This window comes from Triticum dicoccoides, chromosome 2B (genome assembly GCF_002162155.2).
Source record: "Triticum dicoccoides isolate Atlit2015 ecotype Zavitan chromosome 2B, WEW_v2.0, whole genome shotgun sequence".
NCBI classification, from domain to species: domain Eukaryota; kingdom Viridiplantae; phylum Streptophyta; class Magnoliopsida; order Poales; family Poaceae; genus Triticum; species Triticum dicoccoides.
In genome coordinates this window covers 219,780,910-219,804,040 of record NC_041383.1, presented here as the reverse complement: position 1 = coordinate 219,804,040, position 23,131 = coordinate 219,780,910, and positions in this window count along the sequence as shown.

The following is a 23,131-nucleotide window of genomic DNA, read 5'->3' as shown; positions in this document are numbered from 1 at the left end:
ACTCTCAATGAAAGAACCAATGTCGGTGTCAAAACTGGCAGATCTCGGGTAGGGGTCCCGAACTGTGCGTCTAGGCGGATGGTAACATGAGACAAGGGACATGATGTTTTTACCCAGGTTCGGGCCCTCTCGATGCAGGTAAAACCCTACTCCTGCTTGATTGATATTGATGATATGGGTAGTACAAGAGTGGATCTACCACGAGATCAAGCAGGCTAAACCCTAGAAGCTAGCATATGGTATGATTGTTGTTCGTCCTATGGACTAAAACCCTCCGGTTTATATAGACACCGGAGAGGGCTAGGGTTACACAGAGTCGGTTACAATGGTAGGAGATCTACATATCCGTATCGCCAAGCTTGCCTTCCATGCCAAGGAAAGTCCCATCCGGACACGGGACGAAGTCTTCAATCTTGTATCTTCATAGTCTTGGAGTCCGGCCAATGATGATAGTTCGGCTATCCGGACACCCTCTAGTCCAGGACTCCCTCACAAGTATACTTAGTCACCGAGCCGGACACGTTGTTTATGAGCCGGCCGGGACTCCGTGAGCCGCTGGGCGTCAACCTGAGTATATAAAGGGACGATCCGGCGGCAGTTTAGGGTAAGAAACAAGAGATTGAAAGCTAGGTCAAGTGGATTCGCTCCCTAGTAATCGAGACATAACCAATACCACCTCAAACTGGAGTAGGCCTTTACCTGCACCACAAGCGGCCGAACCAGTATAAACTCCATGTGTCCTTTGTCCCGTTTAATCCCTTTAAGCTAACCTAGTTTCGATGGCTCCACGACTAATTCCTCACAGTAGGACATCTGTCATGACAATTCCACGACAGTTGGCACCCACCATGGGGCCAGCGCATGCTGGCTTCGAGTTCTTGAAGGGCAGCTTCGAAGGGATCAAGGGATACGCTATGGGTTGGATGACCAACAGTCATCGCGACAAGCTCTACATCGACGATGCAGGCTGGGGCCCCGAGGCCGGCTCAATTGAGTACGGGTACCGGGTCCCCTTTGGCGGAATCCACGTTTTCATCGGCAAGATCGGCGAACCGGGCCCTGAGCCGGACATCTGCACCAACATCATCGAGGCGGCTCAGCGTGCGCGACTGCCCGAGTTCAGCCCGCCGTGAAGCGTGCCTTCGTGGGATTCATCCATGGGGCGGAATCTGAGGATAGATCTGTGTCTGGTGGTGAGACGGTCGTCTACTCCGATGGTGAGTCGTCCATCGGTGAAACTGATTCGCTGTACCAACTGCAAGATGGCCGGCTTGGGGTCTATTCCGATGGCGACAGTATTCCGGACCCCTATGAGCCACCAAATAGGGTCGCGATTTTCATGGCCGGTACATAGCCAGCGCAGAATTCTTCGACTGCGGCAGCAATGATCTCCGGGTCAGCAACGACAATGGCAGCCGGGGCAGGAGGCCCTGTGCACTCGTCGGCTCAAGTTTTGACCGACTTGCTGGATAATCTGACAACATTGTTAACAGCGGAGGTTAACCCGGAAAATCAATTTCAGCACAACGCGGAGGTTGCAAAATTGCGCGATGAGATAGCATAGGCCAAGGAGGAGCTGAATGCAGAGACCGTCAGGGTGGCCATGGAGCGGCCTGCTTTAGATGCTCAGGCACAATGGATTCAGTCAAAGGCTTTCCGGCTTACGATGGATCAAAACGCTTCAAATGAAGTCATGAGGAGGAGGCATCAGTCTCGTCTACCTTCAGTTTACGAGGCGAGAAACCTCTTTAGCACGCCCGGAGCGGGGACCAGTAACCAACCAGAGATAAACCAGGTTGAAGCACCTGGGGCTGGAGCACTGGCTCAGCCGCGCACGACGGAGCCGCCCCGTCTGAATACTACTCCGCTTCAGTATATACCGACACCACCGGGTCATTATTCTAATCCTTTGGATAACATGATTGCTGCGATGACACGGCTGGTGGTTCTACTGGTTGAAAGCGAATCACCAGTAGTGATGGAAATATGACGAGCCTGGGAGCTGCTCTAGACAGCTGTGGTTCAACAGGCAGCTTATTCATACAGTCGGGACCGTATCCACTCCACGCCATGTCCAAGCAAAAGTTATAGCAGGCATATTGATGAGCCGGCCATGTCAAGCAGTGGACAAAACCGCAACCCGCCCCGTGGGCGTGACCCGATGCGTGATGGAGGTAATGCTCAGAAAGTTCTGGATCAGGGTAGATCGCGTCGGGAGGCTGAGCTAGTGGCTCAGTACGTGGCTTGTCAGCATTCTCCGGCTCATCCAAAAAAATGGTGGAGACAGGCGTGACCTTCAAAACTTTGGGTGTGCCATGTTTAGTGCCGGCTCTACATAATGAGCGTTTACCTAAGGATTTCAAGGGTCCTCGCAAGGTGCATAACTACACCACTGACTTACCCCTCGAAGCTTGGGTTGAGAGTTACGAGATGGCCATGGAACTGTTGGATGTTAGCGATCTTGCATGTGCTAAGTATTTCACAATGATGTTGGATGGGACGGCCCACAATTGGTTGAAAGGGCTACCTGCCACCTCCATTGGGTCATGGGCCGAGTTAAAAGCCTGGTTTATTCAGAATTTCAAAGATATGTGCAAGCAGCCTATGTCAATTGTGGATTTGGACGGCTGTGTCCAGGAAGAGGGCGAGTCAACAACCCATTGGGTGTGTCAGGTCTCAACTATCCTGCACTCATCGGATTGCATCAATGCCGGCTCAGCAGTACTGATGTTAGAGAAGAATTGCTGCTTTTTGCCCCTTAAACAGAAGCTAGGGCGGCTCAAGCGCCACTGCAGCGACATGGGGGAGCTGATGGCGGCTCTGGTTAAGTATGTCGACTCTGATGGTACCAAGGACCCCGAGTCTGATGATGAAAAGGCGGGAAAGGGAAAGAAGAGTGACAACACCAAGGGGCAGCATCATAGCCCGGCGAATCAGGGGAGCAATGATAAGTGCAAGGCTGATAATAGTTTGGATTTTGTGGCTAATACCAACATGTAGAATAATGGTCAGCGTCGTAAGGGAAAGCCACCTCCCCGGTTTGGAGGGTCAAGTTTCAATCTTGAGAAGATGCTGAATCAGCCCTGCCCGAAGCATAGTACACGGGAAAGGTCGTCCGCTCACCTCTGGAAGGATTGCTTCATTATGAATAAAAAAATTCCGATCTTTTCTAGAATAATCATGGGCCGGGCGGCGGCTCAGGTTCCGGTTCTCACGGTCCGGGTTATGGTGGTGGAAGTTCTAATTCCGGTTTCCATGGCCAGGGCAATCAAGGCAATCAGGGTGGTTATAATCAACAGCCTGGTCAGGGGGCTCAGCAGCAGCAATAGTCGGGCTATCAGAGTAATCCAAAGCAGTTGAATAGTGGGCAGTATCACGTCTTCACCACAAGTCTATGCAAGCGGGATCAAAAGCTCCATAAAAGGGTTGTGAACGCCGTTGAGCCGGCGATTCCCCATTACTTATGATGGTCTGAGTAGCCCATTCTGTGGAGTCGAGAGGATCACCCGCCCCGGGTTGATAATCTGGGTCATTTGGCTTTGGTGGTGGCGCCTCAGGTTGGAGGGTACAAGTTCACTAAGGTACTCATGGATGGAGGTAGCAGCATTAATATCCTTTACTATGATACTTTCCGTCGTATGGGGTTAACTGATAAAAATCTTAAGCCATCCAATATTGTTTTCCATGGAGTGGTACCTGGTAAGTCGGCGTATCCTGTAGGCAAGATTGATTTGGAAGTAGCCTTTGGGGATGAACATGATTCCAGGGCCGATGGTCAAGATTAAAAGCCTGTATCACGCTCTATTTGGACGATCGGCTTATGCCAAGTTCATGGCATGGGCCGCACGACCTTGTTATGTTTATCTGCAGCTCCAGATGCTGGGTTACAAGGGGACCATCACAGTGCATGGAAACCAGAAAATAGCTTTGGAGTGTGAAGAAGGTGATGCTGCTTATGCTAAGTCCGTTTGCGCAATAGAGGAATTGAAGTTCTACAAAGACAATGTTGACCCGGCGGATATGACATCTTTGAACAAGCCAACTACAGAGCATGATCCGGTATTGAAGTTTAAGTCGGTTGATGACACTAAGATAGTTGACTTCGTCCTTGGTGATTCATCCAAGCAGTTTAGTATCAGTGCTAACCTGGATCCAAAATAGGAAAGCGCGCTCATCGATTTCATCCGTGAGAATCAGGACATATTTGCATGGAAACCGTCTGATATGCCAGGTGTACCGAGGGAACTCGCTGAGCACACTCTTAATATTGATCCAAAGTTTAAGCCGGTCAAGCAATTCCTTCGTCGCTTCAATGAGGAGGGGCGTAAGGCCATTGGTGAAGAAGTGGCCCGGCTCTTGGCGGCTGGTTTCATTGTTGAAGTCTTTCATCGTGAGTGGTTGGCTAACCCGATGCTGGTACTTAAGAAGAATGGCACTTGGCATATGTGTGTGGAATACATGGACTTAAACAAGGCATGTCCGGCTGATCCTCTTGCTCTCCCTCGTATTGATCAAATCATTGATACTACAGCGGGTTGTGAGCATTTGAGCTTTTTGGATGCTTATTCTGGTTATCATCGGATCAAGATGGCAGTTAAGAACGAGGAGAAGACGGCTTTCATCACTCCTTTTGGAGCCTTCTGCTATGTGTCTATGCCTTTCAGCTCAAGAGTGCCCATGCGACTTACCACTGATGTGTGCAGAATTGCTTTCATGATCAGATTGGGCGCAATGTTCATGCTTATGTGGATGATATTGTAGTGAAATCCAAAAAGAAGGAAACTTTGACAGATGATTTGAAGGAGACCTTTGACAATCTCCTGGTCTACAAGATGAAGATTAACCCGACCAAGTGTGTTTTTGGTGTGCCAGGAGGCAAGCTTTTGGGCTTTCTAGTTTCTGAACGGGGTATTGAAGCTAACCCGGAAAAAATTAAGGCTACTACTTCCCTGGCTTAGCCGGCATGTGTCAATGATGTTTAGCGTCTGGCGGGTCGTATTGCGGCTTTAAGCCAGTTCATAAACTGGCTGGGAGAGAAGGCTATCCCTCTGTATCAGATGATGAAAAAGACAGATAATTTTGTCTGGAGTGATGCTGCTAATGAAGCGTTTGAAGCCTTGAAGAAACAACTGGCTGAGCCGCCGGTCCTTGCTGCTCCTATTGATATAGATCCATTGTTGTTATATGTGGCTGCTAATGCCCGGGCTGTCAGCGTAGCTATTGTGGTGGAACGGAAGGAAGCGGGCAAGGAATATACGGTTCAGAGGCCCGTTTACTACATCAGTGAAGTGCTTATTGAGTCCAAGCAGAGATATCTGCATTGGCAGAAGCTTGTCCATGGGGTGCTCATGGCTAGTCGAAAGCTCAAGCAGTATTTCTTCGGTCATCCTATCACTGTGGTTAGTTCTACTCCTTTACGGGAAATTATTCAAAACAGAGAAGCCATAGGTAGAGTAGCCAAGTGGGCTATTCTTGATGACCCACAAGTGTAGGGGATCTATCGTAGTCCTTTTGATAAGTAAGAATGTCGAACCCAATGAGGAGCAGAAGGAAATGATAAGCGGTTTTCAGTAAGGTTTTCTCTGCAAGCACTGAAATTGTAGGTGATAGATAGTTTTGTGATAAGATAAATAGTAACGAGCAACAAGTAAATAAAGTAAATAAAGTGCAGCAAGGTGGCCCAATCCTTTATGTAGCAAAGGATAAGCCTGGACAATTTCTAATAATGAGGAAGGAGCTCCCGAGGACACATTGGGAATTATAGTCAAGCCAGTTTTCATCACGCTCATATAATTCGCATTCGGTACTTTGATAATTTGATATGTGGATGGACCAGTACTTGGGTACTGCCCTAACTTGGACAAGCATCCCACTTATGATTAACCCCTATTGTAAGCATCCGCAACTACAAAAGAAGGTATTAAGGTAAACCTAACCACAGCATTAAGCATATGGATCCATATCAGCCCCTAACGAAGCAACGCATAAACTAGGGTTTAAGCTTCTGTCACTCTAGCAACCCATCATCTACTTATTACTTCCCCATGCCTTCCTCTAGGCCCAAATAATGGTGAAGTGTCATGTAGTCGACGTTCACATAACACCACTAGAGGAAAAGACAACATACATCGCATCAAAATATCGAACGAATACCTAATTCACATGACTACTAATAGCAAGACTTCACCCATGTCCTCAGGAACAAACGTAACTACTCACAAAGCATATCCATGTTCATAATCAGAGGAGTAATAATATGCATAAAGGATCTGAACATATGATCTTCCACCAAGTACACCAATTAGCATCAACTACAAGGAGTAATCAACACTACTAGCAACACACAGGTACCAATTTGTGGTTTTGATACAAGATTGGATACAAGAGACAAACTAGGGTTTTGAGAGGAGATGGTGCTGGTGAAGATGTTGATGGATATTGACCCCCTCCCAATGCGAGGATCATTGGTGATGACGTTGGTGATGATTTCCCCCTCCCGGAGGGAAGTGTCCCCGGCAGAACAGCTCTGCCAGAGCCCTAGATTGATTCCGCCAAGGTTCCGCCTCGTGGCGGCGGAGTTTCGTCCCGTAAGCTTGCCCACGATTTTTTCCAGGGGTAAAAGTGATGATATAGCAGAAGATGGACGCCGGAGGCCCACCAGGGGCCCAGGAGATAGGGGGCGCGCCCCTGTCTCCTGGATAGGGTGTGGGCCCCCTGGCCTATTTCTTTCGCTCATAAATTCTTATTAAATCCAAAAAGTTGTTTCGGGGAGTTTCAGGACTTTTGGAGCTGTGCAGAATAGGTTTCCAATGTTTGCTCCTTTTCCAACCGGAATTCCAGCTGCCGGCATTCCCCCTCTTCATGGTAAACCTTGTAAAATAAAAGAGAATAGCCATAAGTATTGAGATATAATGTGTAACAACAGCCCATAATGCAATAAATATTGATGTAAAAGCATGATGCAGAATGGACGTATCAACTACCCCAAGCTTAGACCTCGCTTGTCCTCAAGCGGAAGCCAAAATTGAAAAATATGTCCACATGTTTAGAGATAGAGGTGTCGATAAAAATAAAATACGGACATGAGGGCATCATGATCATTTTAATAACAGCAACATAAATAGATTTTTGTCATGTGATTCCCTATGCTCAAGTAACAAGCAATTCACAATATCAAGTATGGTTCAAACACTTCATTGGGAACTAACAAACTATAATCTCAGTCATTGAAGCAATTGCAATTTATCGTAACATCAGAAAGAGTCCATAATAGAGCTTTTCAGCAAGCTCACATACTCAACTATCTCGTAGTATCCTACAATTGCTAGCACTCACGCCATACTTGTGGTTATAGAGTTTCAGCCGGACACTGAGAAAGATAGGGGCTTATTGTGTTGCCTCCCAACGTATTCACCTTTAGGTGATGTCAACAATAATGGCCCATGCTAACTTACATCCAATTGGATATATGCATCATGATCTTTCAAACACGAGGAGCTTGCCAAAGGATAAAATGAAAAAGGGAAAGGTGAGGATCACCTTGACTCATGCATAAAGTAAAAACATAAAGTAAAAGATAGGCCCTTCGTAGAGGGAAGCAGAGGTTGTCATGCGCGTTTAAGGTTGATGCACAAAATCTTAATGCAAAAGAACGTCACTTTATATTGCCCCTTGTATGTGGACCTTTATTATGCAGTCCGTCGCTTTTATTACTTCCACAAAAAGTTCGTACAAAGCATATTTTCTCTGCACTAATACGTCATACATATTTAGAGAGCAATTTTTATTGCTTGCAAGGATGACAACTTACTTGAAGGATCTTACTCAATCCATAGGTAGGTATGGTGGACTCTCATGGCAAAACTGGGTTTAAGGATATTTGGAAGCACAAGTAGTATTTCTACTTGGTGCAAGGAATTTGGCTAGCATGAGGGGGAAAGGCAAGCTCAACATGTTTGGAAGGTCACTGACAATATACTTTAACTGAGAAGTCGGAAAAACATAAACCATTATGTTGTCTTCCTTGTCCAACATCAACTCTTTTAGCATGTCATACTTAATGAGTGCTTCACAATCATAAAAGATGTGCAAGATAATATATTTATATGTGAACCCCTCTTTCCTTATCACTTCCTATTAATTGCAACGATGACCAAGGCTACGTTCATCAACTCTCAACAATTTTTATGCCTCATACTTTCTATGTGTGAAGTTATCACTATCCATAAGATCAATATGAGCTATTTTATTCTTTCTACTTTCTCAAGATCATAGCAACATAGCAAAGCCCTTGACTCAACACTAATCTTTATTATAGATAACACACGGACTTGATTACATAAAGATATCATAATGCAAAACTCAAAACTACTTGATATCAAAACTTCAAACTACTAGATCAAGATACTACTAAAAGGATCGAACTAAATAAAGCGGTAAAGATAGGAGTGTGATGGTGATACGATACTGGGGAACCTCCCCCAAGCTTGGCAGTTGCCAAGGGGAGTGCCCATACCCATGTGATTATTTCTCCTTCTTCACGGTTGGTGTTATGATCTTCTTGGCGATGATGCCCTTCCGGATATGGTTCTCCTCCTCGAGCTTATTGACGTTTTGTTTGAGGTCCATATTTTCTTTACGGAGCTAGCCCGTAATGGACAAAGCTCCTTTTTCCCAAGGATGCCGCATAACTTTTCTTGATCCTCCTCCATGGCATCTATTCTTTTCAAATCACCCTCCATCTCATCCTCCGTTGATGGTCCAAAGTGATAGGCATCGCTATTTGCTCCGGGACCTGGAGTTGGGTGAGACACCCGACTCTCCCCAACTGAATCCTGAGAAGACATCTTGCTTCATTCTGTAACAGGAATAGCTCGAAATGAAAACAGAGGATATTTGCATGATACGGTGGTCAAAACCTTTGGGAGTATATATAATGAATTTTTACCGACCAAAATACGTAACATGCAAGAAAATGGTGTCCGGGAGGCACATGAGGTGCCCACGAGACAGGGGCGCGCCCTACAGGGGGGCGCGCCATCCACTCGTGGGGGCCTCGTGTCCCTTTCGAACTACTTCTTCCTTCCTAAAATTCCTAAATAATCCAAAACTGATAAAAAATGCCTTTAGAGTTGTTTTGGAGTCGATTTACTTACCTACCACATACCTATACTTTTTCGGAGTCTGGAACATTCTGGAAAGTGTCCCTTATGTATTCCTCAGGGGTTAAGGTTTCAATAATATTAGTTTCAACATTGATAGGATTACCTGAAATATAATGTTTAATTCTTTGATCGTTTACCACCCTCGGATTTGTGCCTTCGAAATTGTTGATTTTTATAGCACCAGAACGATAGACCTCCTCGATAACGTAGGGACCTTCCAATTTTGAGAGAAGTTTTCCTGCAAAAAACCATAAACGAGAGTTGAATATATCACATAATCTCCTATGTTAAACTCACGCTTTTGTATCCTCTTATCATGCCAGTGTTTGACTTTTTCTTTGAAAAGCTTGGCATTCTCATAAGCTTGGGTTCTCCATTCATCAAGCGAGCTAATATCAAATAACCTCTTCTCACCGGCAAGTTTGAAGTCATAATTGAGCTCTTTAATAGCCCAATATGCCTTATGTTCAAGTTAAAGAGGTAAATGACATGCTTTTCCATAAACCAACTTATAAGGATACATACCCATAGGATTTTTGTATGCAGTTCTATAGGCCCATAATGCATCATCAAGTTTTTTGGACCAATTCTTTCTAGATCTATTCATAGTCTTTTGCAAAATTAATTTGAGCTCTCTATTGCTCAACTCTACTTGACCACTAGACTGCGGGTGATAAGGAGATGCTATTCTATGATTGACATCATACTTAGCGAGCATCTTACGAAAAGCACCATGAATAAAATGTGAACCACCATCAGTCATAAGATATCTAGGGACTCCAAACCTCAAAAAATAACTTCTTTAAGCATTTTAATAGAAGTGTTATGATCAGCACTACTAGTTGGAATAGCTTCTACCCACTTAGTAACGTAATCAACAACAACTAAAATATGTGTATAACCATTGGAGGCAGGAAAAGGTCCCATATAATCAAAGCCCCAAACATCAAATGGTTCAATAACAAGAGAATAATTCATAGGCATTTCTTGACGTCTACTAATGTTACCTATTCTTTGACATTCATCACAAGATAAGACAAACTTACGAGCATCTTTGAAGAGAGTAGGCCAATAAAAACAAGATTGTAGTACCTTGTGTGCAGTTCTATATCCAGCATGGTGTCCTGCATAAGATTCCGAGTGACACTTGCGTAGAATCTGTTCCTGTTCATGCTCAGGCACACAACGTCTAATAACACCATCTACTCCTTCTTTATAAAGGTGTGGATCATCCCAGAAGTAATGTCTTAAATCATAAAAGAACTTTTTCTTTTGCTGGTATGTGAAACTAGGCGGTATATATTTAGCAACAATGTAATTAGCATAATCAGCATACCAGGGAGCAGCACGAGAAGCATTGATGACCGCTAATTGTTCATCAGGAAAGCTATCATTAATAGGCAGTGGGTCATCAAGAACATTCTCTAACCTAGACAAGTTATCTGCAACGGGGTTCTTAGGTCCCTTTCTATCAATAATATGCAAGTCAAATTCTTGGAGCAAGAGAACCCATCTAATGAGTATAGGCTTAGCATCTTTCTTTTCCATAAGATATTTAATAGCAGCATGATCAGTGTGAATAGTAACTTTGGAATCAACAATATAAGGTCTAAACTTATCACATGCAAACACAACTGCTAAGAACTCTTTTTCAGTGGTAGCATAATTTCTCTAGGCAGTATCAAGAGTTTTACTAGCATACTGGATAACACTCAATTTCTTATCGACTCTTTGCCCTAAAACAGCACCTACAACATAATCACTAGCATTGCACATAATTTCAAAAGGTAAATTCCAATCAGGTGGTTGAACAATAGGTGCAGTGATCAAAGCTTTCTTAAGTACTTCAAATGCTTCTACACAATAATCATCAAAGACAAAAGGAATATCTTTTTGCAATAAATTAGTCAGAGGCCTAGAGATTTTAGAAAAGTACTTAATGAACCTCCTATAAAAACCGGCGTGACCAAGGAAACTTCTTATACCTTTTATGTCCTTGGGACATGGCATCTTTTCAATAGCATCAACTTTGGCTTTATCAACTTCAATACCTCTCTCGGAGATCTTGTGCCCCAAGACAATGCCTTCATTAACCATAAAGTGACACTTTTCCCAATTCGGGACGAGACTAGTGTCTTCGCATCTCTGCAAAACTCGATCAAGGTTGCTCAAACAATCATCAAAAGAGGATCCATAGACGGAGAAGTCATCCATGAATACCTCACAAATCTTTTCACAAAAATCAGAGAATATAGCCATCATGCATCTTTGAAAGGTAGTAGGTGCATTACATAAACTGAAAGGCATACGTCTATAAGCAAAAGTACCAAAAGGGCAAGTAAAAGTAGTTTTAGATTGATCCTTCGCTGACACAGGTATCTGGAGAAACCAGAATAACCATCTAGAAAGCAAAAATGTGTGTGTTTGGATAGCCTTTCTAGCATTTATCAATAAAAGGTAAAGGGTAATGATCTTTCTTAGTAGCTTTATTTAACTTACGGAAATCAATTACCATCCTATAAGCTGTAATAATTCTTTGTGGGATCAATTCATCTTTATCATTAGGAACAACGGTAATACCTCCCTTTTTAGGGACACAATGGACAGGGCTTACCCATTCACTATCAGCAACGGGATAAATAATACCTGCCTCAAGGAGCTTTAGTATCTCCTTGCTTACCACTTCCTTCATCTTGGGATTTAATCGTCTTTGAGGATCTCTAACTGGTTTGGCATCTTTTTCCACTGAAATTTTGTGCTGACATAATGTGGGACTAATGCCCTTAAGATAATCCAGAGTATATCCAATAGCAGCTCGGTGCTTCTTCAGAGTTTTCAATAATCTTTCTTCTTCTTTCTCTAAAAGGTTAGCACTAATAATAACAAGATATATTTCTTTTTCATCAAGATAAGCATACTTAAGATTATCAGGTAATGGTTTGAGTTCAAACACAGGATCACCCTTGGGTGGAGGGGGATCCCCAAGAATTTCAACGAGAAGGTTATGTTTCAGCATAGGTTCCTGTTTAAGGAACACTTCATCTATTTCTTCCCTTTCCTTCATAAACATATCGTTTTCATGGTCTAGCAAATATTGTTCTAACGGATTAGTTGGAGGAATAGCAATGGAAGCAAGACCAATAATCTCATCCTTACTAGGTGGTTCCCTTTCACGAGGTAGTCTACTAAACTTAGCAAAATTAAACTCATGAGACATACCATCTATGCCAACAGTGACAATATTCCTTTCACAATTAATCTTAGCACTAGCAGTATTAAGAAAGGTCTACCAAAAATAATGGGACAAAAATCATCTTGTGGGGAACCAAGAACAAGAAAATCAGCATGGTATTTAACCTTCCCACACAAAACTTCAACATCTCTAACAATCCCAATAGGTTTAATGGTATCCCTATTAGCAAGCTTAATAGAAACATCAATGTCTTCTAATTCAATGGGTGCAATGTCGTGCATAATTTCTTTATAAAGATCATAAGGTATCGCACTAGCACTAGCACCCATATCACATAAGCCGTGATAACAATGATCTCCTATTTTAACAGAAATAACAGGCATGCCTACAATAGGTCTATGTGTCTTAGTATCAGGTCTAGCAATATTAGCAGTCTCACCCAAGAAAGACATAACATGCCCATCTAAGTCCTCATCCAAGAGATCTTTAACCATAGCAATACTAGGTGCAACATTAATTTGCTCAGGAGGTGTATAAGTCCTAGTATTACTCTTACGAACAATAGTCGAAGCTTTAGCATGATCTTTTATCCTAACAGGAAAAGGAGGTTTTTCAACATAAGCAGTAGGAACAATGGGATCACTATAGGTAATAGTCTTTTCTTCGACTGTAATAGGTGCAACTACTTTCACTTCAACAGGAGGATTATATTTAAACCACTTCTCTTTAGGGAGATCAACGTGAGTAGCAAAAGATTCACAAAAAGTAGCTACTATCTCAGAGTCAAGTCCATACTTAGCGCTAAATCCACGAAAAGCATCGGTATCCATAAAAGATTTAACACAATCGAACTTAGGTGTCATACCTAACTCCTTACCATCGTTGGAACCCCAATCTTCAGAGTTGCGTTTAATTCTTTCCAATAACTCCCATTTGAAATCAATAGTCTTCAGCATATAAGAACCAGCACAGGAAGTATCGAGCAAGTTGCGATTATCAAGAGAAAGCCGAGCATAAAAATTCTGAATAATCATTTCCCGAGAGAGCTCATGATTGGGGCATGAATATAACATTGACTTAAGCCTCCCCCAAGCTTGAGCGATGCTTTCTCCTTCGCGAGGCCAGAAATTATATATGTAATTACGATCACGATGAACAAGATTCATAGGATAGAACTTCTGGTGAAATTCCAACTTCAATCGCTTATAATACCAAGATCTCGTATCATCACATAGCCTATACCATGTCAATGCATCTCCCTTCAAAGATAAAGGAAAGACCTTCCTTTTGACAACATCATCGGGAATACCTGCAAGCTTAAATAATCCACAAACTTCATCCACAAAGATAAGGTGTAAATCGGGATGCAATGTTCCGTCTCCTGCAAATGGATTAGCTAGCAGTTTTTCTATCATACCCGAAGGAATCTCAAAGTGAATATTTTCATAAAGTTCAGTAGGTTGAGGATCAACTCTGTGCTCTTCTAGTTGGGGTGAAGATACCCCAAACAATCCCCTCAAAGGATTAGTTTCCATAGTGACAAGTAACAGAAAATTTCAGCACACTATATAAATGTTTCCTTACCAAGTTCCACTCACCAAAAGCGCTACACTCCCCGGCAACGGCGCCAGAAAGGAGTCTTGATGACCCACAAGTGTAGGGGATCTATCGTAGTCCTTTCGATAAGTAAGAGTGTCGAACCCAACGAGGAGCAGAAGGAAATGATAAGCGGTTTTCAGTAAGGTTTTCTCTGCAAGCACTGAAATTGTAGGTGGTAAATAGTTTTGTGATAAGATAAATAGTAATGAGCAACAAGTAAATAAAGTAAATAAAGTGCAGCAAGGTGGCCCAATCCTTTATGTAGCAAAGGATAAGCCTAGACAATTTCTAATAATGAGGAAGGAGCTCCCGAGGACACATTGTGAATTATCGTCAAGCTAGTTTTCATCACGCTCATATGATTCACGTTCGGTACTTTGATAATTTGATATGTGGCTGGACCAGTACTTGGGTACTACCCTAACTTGGACAAGCATCCCACTTATGATTAACCCCTATTGCAAGCATCCGCAACTAGAAAAGAAGGTATTAAGGTAAACCTAACCACAACATTAAGCATATGGATCCATATCAGCCCCTAACGAAACAACGCATAAACTAGGGTTTAACCTTCTGTCACTCTAGCAACCCATCATCTACTTATTACTTCCCCATGCCTTCCTCTAGGCCCAAATAATGGTGAAGTGTCATGTAGTCGACGTTCACATAACACCACTAGAGGAAAAGACAACATACATCTCATCAAAATATCGAACGAATACCAAATTCACATGACTACTAATAGCAAGACTTCACCCATGTCCTCAGGAACAAATGTAACTACTCACAAAGCATATTCATGTTCATAATCAGAGGAGTAATAATATGCATAAAGGATCTGAAGATATGATCTTCCACCAAGTAAACCAATTAGTATCAACTACAAGGAGTAATCAACACTACTAGCAACCCACAGGTACCAATTTGTGGTTTTGATACAAGATTGGATACAAGAGATGAACTAGGGTTTTGAGAGGAGATTATGCTGGTGAAGATGTTGATGGAGATTGACCCCCTCCCGATGAGAGGATCGTTGGTGATGACGTTGGTGATGATTTCCCCCTCCCGGAGGGAAGTGTCCCCGGCAGAACAGCTCTGCCAGAGCCCTAGATTGATTCCACCAAGGTTCTGCCTCGTGGCGGCGGAGTTTCATCCCGTAAGCTTGCCCACGATTTTTTCTAGGGTAAAAGTGATGATATAGCAGAAGATGGACGTCGGAGGCCCACCAGGGGGCCTAGGGATAGGGGGCGCGCCCCCTATCTCCTGGATAGGGTGTGGGCCCCCTGGCCTATTTCTTTCGCTCATAAATTCTTATTAAATCCAAAAGGTTGTTTCGTGGAGTTTCAAGACTTTTGGAGCTGTGCAGAATAGGTTTCCAACGTTTGCTCCTTTTCCAGCCAGAATTCCAGCTGCCAGCATCCCCCCTCTTCATGGTAAACCTTGTAAAATAAGAGAGAATAGCCATAAGTATTGAGATATAATGTGTAACAACAGCCCATAATGCAATAAATATTGATATAAAAGCATGATGCAGAATGGACGTATCAGCTATTGAGCTTGGACCTCATGGTTTGAAATATATGCCTCGCACGGCCATCAAATCCCAAGCACTCGTGGATTTCATCAATGACTAGATAGACCTGCAGATGCCTGAGGACAAGCCGGATAACACATATTGGACTATTCATTTTGATGGGTCCAGGCAATTGGAGGGCTCGGGGGCTGCAGTTGTCTTGACTTCCCCACGAGGTGATACATTTTGTTATGTCTTAAGGTTGATGTTCCCTTGTACTAACAATGCAGCTGAGTACGAAGCCTTGCTCCATGGTTTTTGGATGGCTAAGGAGATGAATTTAAGCCGGTGAGATGTTTCGGCGACTCAAATTTGGCGGCGCAGCAAGTTTCAGGCAAATGGGATTCTAAAGATCCACTCATGGCGGCTTATCGTTGTGAGGTTGATGTTATTGCTAGGCATTTCAAAGGTTATCAAGTTGAACATATTGATTGCAGCAAGAATGAGACGGCTGATGCTTTGAGCCGGTTAGGGTCCCAACGTAAGCCGGTGCCACCTAACACTTTCCTGGATATTCTGCATAACCCTTCAGTCAAATTGCTTACAAAGAAGATCTTGTTGTTCCTGACCCGGAGGCGCAATTGGTGGCGGCCTCTTCACGCTATTCCTGATTGGATAGTTCCATATTTGGCTTATATGACCTGGGGCGAGTTACCTGAGGATGAAACCTTGGCCATATAGAAAACCTGGCGGTCTAAGTCGATGACAATTGTCAACGGAGAGTTGCACCATTGCAGTGTTACTGGGGCATTTCAACACTGCGTTTCTCCTGAAGAGGGCCGTGAAATTCTTCGCGAGATTCAAGAGGGAGATTGTGGTCATCATGCCGGTTATAAGTCTCTCATGGCTAAAGCTTTTCGTCATGGATTTTATTGGCTGACGGCTCATGCTGATGCAGAGGATTTGGTCAGTAAATGTGATGGTTGTCAGAAATTTTCACGACGAGCTCACGTGCCGGCTCAAGAGTTGATGATGATTCCAATTACTTGGTTGTTTGAAGTATGGGGGCTTGATATGGTTGGGCCTTCAAAAGTTCCAAGGATAAAAAGACCCACCTTTTTGTGGCAGTTGACAAATTCACAAAGTGGGTCGAAGCTGAGCCGGTCAGTAAGTGTGACGCAGCAACAACAGTTCAGTTCATTAAAAAGGTGATTTTCCGCTTTGGTTTTCCCCACAGGATTATAATTGATAATGGCACTAATCTGTCCAAGGGAGCTATGAAAGAATTTTGTCAACGTGATCATATTCGACTCGATGTATCATCAGTGGCTCACCCCTAGTCCAATGGTCAAGCTGAGAGAGCCAATCAAGAAATTTTGAGAGGCATCAAGCCCTGGCTTATGGTTCCTTTGCAGAGGATGCTGGGTTGTTGGGTGGAGGAGTTACCCTCCGTGTTATGGAGTATCAATACTATCCCCAACAGATCTATGGGTTACATGCCTTTCTTCATGGTTTACGGAGCAGAGGTGATTCTCCCTAGTGACATCCGTCATGACTCGCCTTGTGTGGCAGCTTATATTGAAGCTGACAATGAAAAAGCACGTCAGGATGCACTTGACCTGTTAGATGAGGAGCGTGACCTCGCGGCAGCTCGTTCAGCGATTTACGAGCAAGATTTACGCCACTATCACAGCCGTCGGGTTAAAACCAGAACCTTTCAAGAAGGTGACTTGGTGCTCCGGCTTATTCAGGATCAATCTGATATGCACAAGTTATCCCCACCTTGGGAAGGGCCCTTTGTGGTCAGCAAAAATCTGATCAATGGGTCATACTACCTTATCGATGTTCGAGCCCACGGGGACTCATGCACGTCGGAGGAGGAGACCCGCCGGCTATGGAATATTGCTCATCTTCGGCCATATTACACCTGAGCCACTAGCTCTTATGATGTACCTATTTTGACAATGTATATAGTAAGATGAATATAATAAAGTAGGCATCCCAGATAAAGCAGGGCCTCTGTTGTTTCATTTCTGATAATAATGGGTCTTTATTGACACTTCATATGGTCACATGGGGGCTTACTACCCAGGATAAAGGGACCAAAGAGAGTCTATTGCAAAGCACAACTAAAACATAGGTACCCTGCTTTGATATCATTTGGGAGCGACCTGCTTAATGAGCAGAGCCTTGATTACCCTCTTGATCCGGCTTGTATGCCCTTAATAAAATGTTACTTGGGGGCTCTTTGTTCAACGGACAAGAGTTTTTATGACCCTTGTAATAGGCTTAAAAGCCAAGCTTGGAATCCAGGTGTACTCACCTAAAAACCAGGGTTATCCTTCCTTTTTAAGTCTGCCACTTCGCCCAGGTTGACTAGAATGACCCGCCATACTTTTGACAATCAATCTTATATAAGACCCTGAACTTGTCAAGTTAAAACGATGATTGGTGATGTGAGGCCCGACTTATAAGGTTTGCATGAAGGTTTAACTCAGTGGCTGTGCAGCCCCTTGAAAGCACTTGAGATTTCGGCTTGGTGGCCTATGAAAGCCTTGTTTTTCCGTTTTATTGTTTTCTATTCGAACCTTTTGGGTCCATCTTTGTACCATATTGACGTATGGTTTTGAAAATCGATTCAGGCCATGCAGCCTTAATTTCTATTACTCATCTTTGAGTATATCTATGGTTTTTTATGACCCGGCCTGGCTTTGGACTACAAGTTGCCAGCATATGATGATATTAAATACTTGCACACATTCTAGTCTAAGATTTGGGATATTACCCCTTGTTGCCTACGGCGTTGTAAGCCAGCATAATATGAAAATTAAACAGGGCATTATATATTCAATCTTTTGGGTTGTTACCCTTACTACATTAGGTATGATAAGCCGGCAGTGTGATCAAATATCACAGGTATGATATATTTGTTATGATTATATATGGTTATATTAAACCGGCTCTGGTCATGAACTGTTTTAGTCATCAGTGGTTTTATATGGGATATTATGACCCGCCCTATGGTAAACCGCACGGGCACTTGTGATCTGTTTGTGTGCAGGATAATGCTAAATCTAATTGACACTATCATAAGCATAAAGTGGTGGTTTTTTCAACTGGCGGATCAATAGTGTTGCACACAACGAAACGTGCATGATGGCATGGCAGCTCAAAGTTTCGCTAGCCTATTACATGACTCAGTGAGCCAAAATGATCAAGTATTTTCAGAAGATCAAATATGTGAACCGCCCAGTGGATCAATTTTCTTGGCGTTGACGGCTTGAAGCTTCTGGATCATCCTTCTCTAGTTCTTCGTCCTCCTCCGTTGCCTGGAAGTTCGGTGATGACCAATCGATGCCACACAAGGCTTGGAATTTAGCTTCATCATCTATAAGTTTGGACGGATCAATTTCAGGTGCAAAAGTATGCTTACGGGCTGGCGGGATTAGATCCATCACTTTATAACCGGGGTCGGCATTTTCTGATTCTCCATATCATAAGCCAGGTGATATTTTGAAATATCTGTCTCATCCACAATCAGACTGGCCAGGGGATGTATTTCTTTCATGCAGGTAGCAAAGTCTTTCTTGTCAAAGGGCGTGGCATCTTCTTTCAAGCTTGGATACCTAGTAGCCAACTCGGCTGGGTCTAGCACTGCTTGCCATCCTTTAGCCCGGCTTAAAGCCGTCACGGCACCGGCTCTTGCAGATGACCGTTTTATCTCTTTAATACTAGCATGCAGAACAGAAAGTTTTTTCAAGACATCACTCAACAGAATGGGTGCTTGGTTAGTTGGAGAAATCGTTGCCAGCATGTGTTGAGTTCCAGTATATAGATGTTCAACGAGCGTATATACGTCTTTGAGCTTCACAAGCATCTCTTGACCAAGATTGCTGCTTCTAGGGCTTGTATAACAATTGCCGATTGATCAGAGACAGTTTATGACATGAAAGGTAAGACTCGGTTATGATGCTAGAATGATACTTACCAAAGATAGTAGAAACCATCTGGGATATACGGTGTTTTAAACCGGTAAGCTCAGTGGTCACCTCTTGAAGAGCAGCTTCCGCTTTTTCAGCCTGTTGCGTCAGAGCAATTTTCTCTTCAGCCCAGACAGTTCTTTCGGCATCAAAACTAGTCTTCAGGTTTTCCGTTTCATCCAGACTAAATTTGAATTTTGAGTCGGATTTCCGGGTCTCAGATTCTTGGTGCTCCAGCCAGGTTTTCACATCAGCCAATTGCGATTAAAGTTGAGCAGTGGTGTCCTGTATATACACAGGTTTAAAATCATGTTCATATTTGGGTTACAGAAATAAAGTCCCAAGCCTTTTGCAAGCAACAACGCTCGGCACTTGGGGGCTAATGGGTACAGAAAAATTCTTCATACAAAGGCACATATAGACAAGTCCCAAGCACTTTTCAAGCAAGAGCACTTGGCACTTGGGGGCTAATGCATATTGCTTGCGTTTCATTACTACTTTATGATGACCCGGTTGTGCCATAAACAACCACAACCGGCTCATGGGGGATACACAAGTAAGCTTTCAATTATAAACAATGGTGAACAGTACCGGTTCATTCATGCTGATTAACCCGGCCCTTGGGGGCTACGACTACAATGTTAATTGTTAAAGACCCGATTTTACTCGAATGGTGCAAGCCGGATTCTGAAGGATTCCACCAAGGATGCTATTACTCATGGTTATTCTAAGTCTACATCATATTCAATCCTATCATACACAGTAGACTTGGGGGCTGACAGGATATGCATAACTTATTAAAGCAGGAGTTCATACCTCATATTTTTGATGCATCTGCTTCACCATATCAACTTCAAGGTTGCGGCTGGTATGCACTTGGTTGAGATAACCAGAGAATACTTCACTAATGCTCAATTGAGAATAGTTGGCGATGTCAAATATCACTTTTTGCTTTTCAATAAATTCTTCTTTGGTGGAGTGCTTAGCCAAGGCAATAGGTTTTCCCGGCTCTTTGAAGCCGGTGCTAGTGATCATAACATCATTGACATGTGTTCCTGAGGGTTTAATTGGGCTTGATGATTCAGTGTTCAAAGGATTGATGTTTGTCTGGTCACCGGAAAGGTCAGGAATTTCTAGTGGAACATCATGAACAGGCTCTTCTGGTTGTAGCATGGAGGTGTTTGACGCTGGAATTTGCTGCTCCGATTCAGGGACTTTGGGGTCTTCAGCCGGCTTGATCACCTTTGCCTTCTTGCTAGTTTTTTCTTTTCCACTGCATGGCTTATGAGAGGTCAGTACAACTAAAAGAGCCCAAGGAGGAAGAAAATAATAAGTAATTGTTGTTACCCAGGGGCTATTTTGTAAGCCGGCAGCTAGGTCTATGATGAGTCATCGGAAGAGGAGCGAGAAGCCTCCTGATAGTTTGAATCGGAAGAATTAAGTGGCTGGCGAATGAGACCCGCCAGAGGATAAAAAGAGTTTAAATTTGGAATGACCTCGTTTGGATGTTTCCATGGAGCTGGAGTATTTGGAAAGCCGGAGGATAATTCTTCACCTCTGTTGGTCCGAGATTGTCGCCGGTTGTCGTGCTGCTGTTGCTACAAAAGAAAGTGATGGTCCAAATGAGCTAAGGGGTGTGGAAGGCTTACTTTCCAGGTTACCCGTCGAATTTTCTGTCTTGGCAATGGCTCTGAGTCGGAGGAAATGATAGTTACCTCTTCTTCGACTGTTTGACTGGCCCCCGTGTCATCCTGATGATAATCAGTGTCAATAAGATAGTTGAAAAAGGAGCTAAGGGAATCAAGGGCTACCTCCAACTCAGAGTTGTCGTCCAGTTCGAACATCTCTGAAGCACTTAATTGTTGGATTACGGGTTCCACAAACCCTTGATAGGTTCAAACTCTGGGGTGCGTGCGGAGATCTCAACCTACCCAGCCTGCCTACTCGCAATCATCCTAAGCCTAGCGTGTCAGGCTCAAAGAGACAAAGAGACACAATAGTTTATCCTGGTTCGGGCCACCTTGCGGTGTAATACCCTACTCTAGCATTTTGGTGGATTGCCTTGAAGGGCTGAGGATGAACTAGTACAGTGAATGAACTGGCCTCAGGAGGTGAGGTGTTCTTGAGCTCAAGAGAGCTGGTGAGGTGGTTGGGTGAGAATGAATCCGATCTCCGTCCCTTGGTGGTAGCTAAGTCCTATTTATAGAGGCCTTGGTCCTGTTCCTAAATGTTGGCAGGAAGGGATCCCACAACGGCCAGATTTGCAAGGGGACAAGTAGTACATCCTATCCTGACTAAAATGGTCTTCGCCCGTGAAAAGCCACTGGTCATGACGCTGCGGTGGGCTCGGTGATGACCTCCGTCCTGCCATCCTGGCGGTCTTGGTCTTGTTGCACCAGAATGGAAACCTTTGGCTGATTCCTCGGGTCTCCGCGCCTGCGACTTGCCTCCCTTGCACCAAAGAGGAAATTGGCGCTCTGTGCTCGCTGGCGCCTGCATGGCGCCTGCCTGGCCTTAGTCGTCATGGCTCACGTCAGCTGAGCCTCGTGAGGTGCACCTTGCATAGAAATCTCCGCCCCTCGGGAGCCACCCTGAGGAGGCCGATCCCCTCGGGGTTCTTGGCGTCATCCGCCTCGCGAGGCTTGGCCCGTCGCGAGGGTCTTGAGTTGTCGATGCTGAAGCTGGGTCATACTAGACCGTCGATGGAGCCACGCGGTGGGCCGCAGGCAGGCAAGTCTGGATACCCCCATATCCAGGATGCCGACAGTAGCCCGCGGGCCCAAGGCACGCTCGGACTTGGCTTCCAGGCGAAGCCAAAAGGCAAGTGCGGAGTGTCGCAGTCCCTAACTGCCTGTGGCCTTGATGACGTGTGGCAATTGATGGGATGTGGGTGTCTCCACTTCCTCACACTGCCTCGGCAACTGTTCGACTGGACGGGATGAAGCGGCATGCAGAAGATCATCATGGCGCAAGGTCATGGAGGCCGGTGGTTGGCCTTCCTTGGCTATAAACATGGGGGAAGGGCAGAGCCCCCTCGCTCATCTCTCCTTCGTTTTATTGTAGCCCATTTCTTCTCCTTCTCCGTCTTGTTCTCATGGCACCGCCGAGGAGGTTTTCGGCGGCCGAGAAGGGGAAGGCTTCCAAGGAGGGACCGGCCTCTCCGCCTCTCAAGAGAGGCCGCGGCCGTCCCCGTCAGTACCCCGCGACCCCCGCAGTGGTCCCCAGGGGGCGCGGGCGCGCATCCCCCAGGGCCGGCGTTTCTCTTGGTGCCCGTGATGGTACCTCTTCTCGCGGCAGGGGCCACCGGCTTCGGAGCGGCCCCCATGACGAAGGGAGGCGTGCGTGATCGTGCGCCCTCCTCGACCGCGCTTCTCCTTGCTGGACGTGCTCCCCGAGTTCGTGAAGTTGTAGGAGAGCCCGACCGGCACCTCGCTCCGGCTTCCGTGCTTTTTCTTCGGCGAGCTTCCATCCTCGGGGCTTGATGGTCTCTCGCTGCAGGCTGACGGCTGCTGCAGCAGGGCCTTGTGGGTCGGGACTGAGGTCGCGGCCTCACGTGGCGTGGTCCTGACCTGCGGCTGGAAAACTCTCCACTTCAAGTACGACGGCCTGGCGACCCTCTACGTGAGGTTGTTCAGGGAGGACGGCCGCCACGTGGGGTGCTGCCCGGAAGACGGCAGCGACG